Consider the following 5,587-nt stretch of genomic DNA (forward strand, 5'->3'; position numbering starts at 1 on the left):
CTATGGGCCAAGTGCTGATAAATGGGATTAGGTAGGTAGGTCAGGCGTTTCTCACGTGTCGGTGCAGACTCGATGGGCCGAAGGGCCTCTTCTGCATTGTGTGGTTCTGTGATTATCACATTCCTGTTTGTGGGAGCTTGTTGTGCACAAATTGGCTGCTGTGTTTTCTACATTACAAAAGTGACTGCACTTCAAATGTACTTCATCTCTTGTAAAGAGCTTTGGGACATGCTGAGGTCATAAAGGGCACTATATAAATGCATGGCTTTCGTCCATTATATTTATATGGGAATTTTAATTTAGGTACATGGAATAATAAAGAATTTATGAGCTAGCCTTTAGACTTATGCCATTGATTTTACACAGTTATATAGCTTGTTAAATCACATTCAAAGTTCAAATTTGCCTTTATAAAAAAGGCTTATATATTCGCCGAAGGAATCAAGGAGAAACAAGTAAATTGCTATAAAAACAAAAAACTGCGGATGCTGGAAATCCAAAACAAAAACAGAAACAGAAATACCTGGAAATACTCAGCATCGGCGGAGAAGAGTACAGTTGACGTTTCGAGTCCTCATGACCCTTCAACAGAACTAAGTAAAATTAGGAAAGGGGTGAAATATAAGCTGGTTTAAGTGGTGGGGGGGGGAGGTTTTGTTGGGACAAGCAGCCAGTGATAGGTGGAGATAACCAAAAGATGTCACAGACAAAAGGACAAAGAGGTGTTGAAGGTGGTGATATTATCTAAAGGAATGTGCTAATTAAGACAGGACAGATAAGGTACGGATAGCTCTAGTGGGGGTGGGGGAATACTAAAAGGTAGAACTAAACAATGGTGGAAATACATTTAAAAATAATGGAAATAGGTGGGAAAAGAAAAAATCTATATAAATTATAGGAAAAAACAAAAAGGAGGGGGAAGAAACGGGAAGGGGGTGGGGATGGAGGAGAGAGTTCAAGATCTAAAATTGTTGAACTCAATATTCAGTCCGGAAGGCTGTAAAGTGCCTAGTCGGAAGATGAGGTGCTGTTCCTCCAGTTTGCGTTGAGCTTCACTGGAACAATTCAGCAAGCCAAAGACAGACATGTGGGCAAGAGAGCAGGGTGGATCCGCCCTCACGCCTTCTCCTCCCTCCCAGAAACATGATAGGGTCCCCCTTGTCCTTACTTATCACCCCACCAGCCTCCGCATTCAAAGGATCATCCTCCACCATTTCCGCCAACTCCAGCATGATGCCACCACCAAACACAGCTTTCCTTCACCCCCCCCGGCGGCATTCCGTAGGGATCATTCCCTCCGTGACATCCTGGTCCAATCCTCCATCACCCCCTACTCTTCCTCCCACGGCACCTCCCCATGCAAACGCAGAAGATGCAACACCTGCCCCTTCACTTCCTCTCTCCTCACCGTCCAAGGGCCCAAACGCTCATTTCAAGTGAAGCAGCATTTCACTTGCATTTCCCTCAACTTAGTCTACTGCATTCGTTGCTCCCAATGCGGTTTCCTCTACATTGGAGAGACCAAACGCAGACTGGGTGACCGCTTTGCAGAACACCTTCGGTCTGTCCGCAAGCATGACCCAGACCTCCCTGTCGCTTGCCATTTCTACACACCATCCTGCTCTCATGCCCACATGTCCATTCTTGACCTGTTGCAAAGTTCTAGTGAAGCCCAATGCAAACTGGAGGAACAGCACCTCATCTTCCGATTAGGCACTTTACAGTTTCCGGACTTAACATTGAGTTCAACAACTTCAGACCATGAACTCTCTCCTCTATCTTTACTCCTTTTTAAATCCAATTTTTAAATTTGTATTTATTTTTATTTGCTTGTTTATTTATTTATTCATTTTTAATTTTTTATATATATATTTTTTATTCTTTTTCCCTAGCCCCCTTCCACCCCACAAACCCCCCTCAACCAACTCCGCCATGCCCTGACACAGGGCCACCTGTCACTTGTTTCCATGTTATGCTATCTAAGAGTGCCGACCCTTGTTCTGCTATTAACACATGCTGCCATTTTATCTTAATGCCACTATCAGCACCTGCTTTAGTCTTTAACATTACCATTAACTCTCCCTTTGTCTTGTGTCCATGACATCTTTGTCAATCTCTCTTTAGCTTCCACTTGACCTTCTATCTTTCTCCACCTGCTCCGCCCCCTCTTAAACAGTATAAAATCCATCACTTTTCCACTTCTCTTTAGCTCTGAGGAAGAGTCATACGGACTTGAAACATTAACTCTGTTTCTATCTCACAGATGCTGCTCGACTGCTGAGTTTTTCCAGAATTTTCTGTTTTTATTCCATAAATTCAGGGTTTACTGAAGGCCTCTTGTGTCATAACTGGCTCACCAACCTGTTTGTACTGTGTACTGTCTCTCAGCTACACAAGTTGCATGCACAAACTACAGCTGATGTAAGGGTTTAATTCCCAGGCAGTAGGATGTCATTGTTCCATTCTGTGGATGTTTAATTCAACTTTGACAGGGGTGCCATACAGGCAGTAACAGAATAGTGGAAAGGAAAATACAGCTGAGGTTATAATGGACGGCCAATCCAATATTGGGAGTTTATTGTACATCCAACAGTCCTCGGTTTAACGTTTCATCCAACAGATTTGCTGACCGAAGCCTGTGCACCACAACAAAATTCTGCAGGTTGGCATGGAAACAACATGAGTACCGTATTAAAGCTGTCTCCTTCTGTTTCATAGTGGGCTCTGAGAACCCTGCACAGCTTCTAATGGGGGAAGAAAAACAAGAATCATGCTAAACCGATTTAACAGGAGTGTGATACCAATATGATTTAACCTAAAGTTTCCGTAATATTTTAATGTAAAATAAATTAGTAAAGTTTTATATGTAGATCATGTGGGGCAGTTGATGTCAGTTGTGGCTCAATGTTGAATTTCACCCCCATGTGTTCCTTACCCCCAACAATTCCATCCATCTTTGACTAGAGAAAGTGAAGTGTCATTTGGGGCTCATTGCACCTCAGGAACTCAAAAGGATGAACTGCAAATGCAGCTTGTGACTAATTGTGGTGTGGAGAGGTTCCCACATCAGACTGGAAGCTGATGCCTCAGTTTTCCACGGATACAAAGCTCATCCAAAGCTCTGCTGCCCATATTCTAATTGGCATCAGGTTCCATTCATCAACCACTCCAGTGCTTACCACATTGGCTTCTGGTCCAGCACGGCGTTGATTTTGGAATTTCCATCCTCATAGTTAAATCCTTCCATATCCTCACTCTGGTGCCTATCTCTGTTGCCTCTTCCGGCCCATAACCCTCCGAGAACTCTATGTTTGTCTAATCGTTCCTCGTATGCATTCTCCATCTCCTTTGCCTCATCAGCCATCTAACTCAATCAGTAACTAAGAATGGGACATATCAAGTGTACCTGCTCCCAGGATCAGCCAAAACTGGTGGAAGTGAGGGACCTCTAAGTCTAAGGAGTGCTGGGGATTCACTATGGAATTCCTGGGCCTGGAAAATAACTTTTGGGGTGTTTTATTTTTGCTTCTTCTCTGCACCGCACCCCCCAAACTCCCAAACAGCACTAAACTTGCCTGTTTAGATGAATCATCTGGATATTTTTGCCACCACCAGTGGTGAGCTGCTCTGAGAATCAGGTGCTGTATGGGATTTCTAATCGACATTCCTTTGCTCACCATTCTAAAGGTGATATAGCAGGAGAGGATGACGGAAAGAAGAGAGGCAGCAGATACGGAAGATGCACCCCTGCTGCCTGATGGATTGACAGGCCACACAAACCCTGTGCAGTACAAAATGAGACCATAGTCAGGACTGGGAAGTTTAAGGTGGGTGCTGAAGATGATGGTCATGACTTTCCCAATGTTTAGCTGAGGGTTAGTTGAATTTCAACCAAGACTGGGTGTAGGGGGTGGTGGTGTATGAGTCTGCTTCACCTCTGACTTCTGAGCGGTCCGAATTGCTCCCACTCCCTGGGTTCTAGACCTTGGACTTATTTGGGGGTTGTGACAAAGTGCAGCAGACAACTGGTTTTGGTGCAAGAAAAAAACTGGGTTTATTGAAGTCACAAATGAACTTATAACATTAGGATTACATTGAGATTATACAGACCTACAAAGTACACTTAGTTAAGAATGGGGAACACACGGCATAACGAGGGAAAATCATGCTATTAATCCCCTTACTCTTGTTCCACCCCCAAAACCTAACTAAATTGAACTAGGAGAGGTCAGGGATCATCCTCACCAACCAGGGTTCCTTGACAGTTTGAAATCCAGCCAGGTAAGCCGGTTGCAGTTTTGGGGTACGCTCTTTGTAACTAGTCTTGAACTGAAAGCCATTGTATATGTGGAGTATTGATAGGTTCGCATAATTGCATTGATTGCTGCCTTCCTGCCTTAGTAGTAGCGATTATTTATGCAAGATTTTGATGGGTTTTAGTTTCGTGTAAGATGAAGTCTTTCTCTGGGTTGATTGTTTTAAAGGGAAGAATGCGTATTCTGTCTCCTCTCGTTGTCTGGTTCCAGGCAACAATCCACACTGCACTCAACAAGCCCGGGCATGTCCAGACCCAGGCCTTCATGGGCCTAGCCTCCTGTCTGCAGGGTTCTACACTTAACTCAGCAGTTGGGTCCTCTGCCATAAAAGTCCAAAAGTCATATCCTTGTTGATGATATGAAAAATGTGGGAATTTTGAGAACCATTCAGCCCCCCCCGTGATACTTAAACCGTGTTTCAAGTATCATACTGGAAAAAAAACCAAAATTCCCGACCCTCCATAGTCAATCTTCCCCTGTAATTACCGATCTAAAATCTCATGACACGTACATTCCCCATTCTTTAAAATGTGGTGTACGTAAGCATGCATGGGCAAAATACAGTTATTTACATACATCCAAACATTCAGGGGGTCCAACACCCCACTTGGTGCACATACATCTTTATTAAAAGAAAACAACACGTAAAAGTCTTTCTTAAAAATAACCGATCACAAAAAACAACAACAATCTTTATTCAGGAACACAAAAAAAAAATGAAAGGTTCAAACAGGTGTTTCTCTCTCCACCTTAGCATAATGCTTCTTCCAGGACCTTTCGTTTTGGAACTCTAGGATTTTGCCTTTTCCCTTGCACTGAGAGCACAACAGGTACAACACTATTCCCAGCTGGCAAACCACGAGGATGTGGGAAGCCACTCTGACCCATGAAGGGACCTCTATGTTTTCCAAAATGTCCCACCAGGGTGGGACTGTGATACCTTGAATCTCTCCCTCTATCTCGTGTGTTTTCTGTTCCAAAGTATAGAAATACTTTTGTGATAACTCTACAGCTTTTAGTAGTTTAGTAAGATGTTCTGGTAGAGGGGGAATTTCGTAACCGAAATGTGTGACAGAGCTCTGCAGGTTGGTAATGTTTTCCCTAACAATGAGGTGAACAGTGGAGGGTTCAGGAATGGGGACAATCCGTTCCTGGGCCACTTAAACTTCTGCCTCGGGTTTAAAACAAAAACCCGATGTGCTGTCCAAGCTGGTAGTGGGGCGCACTTGTGGTGACACAACATGTCCCACCCCCTATATATGCTACCTGTA

Source organism: Cetorhinus maximus, chromosome 12 (genome assembly GCF_964194155.1).
Source record: "Cetorhinus maximus chromosome 12, sCetMax3.hap1.1, whole genome shotgun sequence".
NCBI classification, from domain to species: Eukaryota; Metazoa; Chordata; class Chondrichthyes; order Lamniformes; family Cetorhinidae; genus Cetorhinus; species Cetorhinus maximus.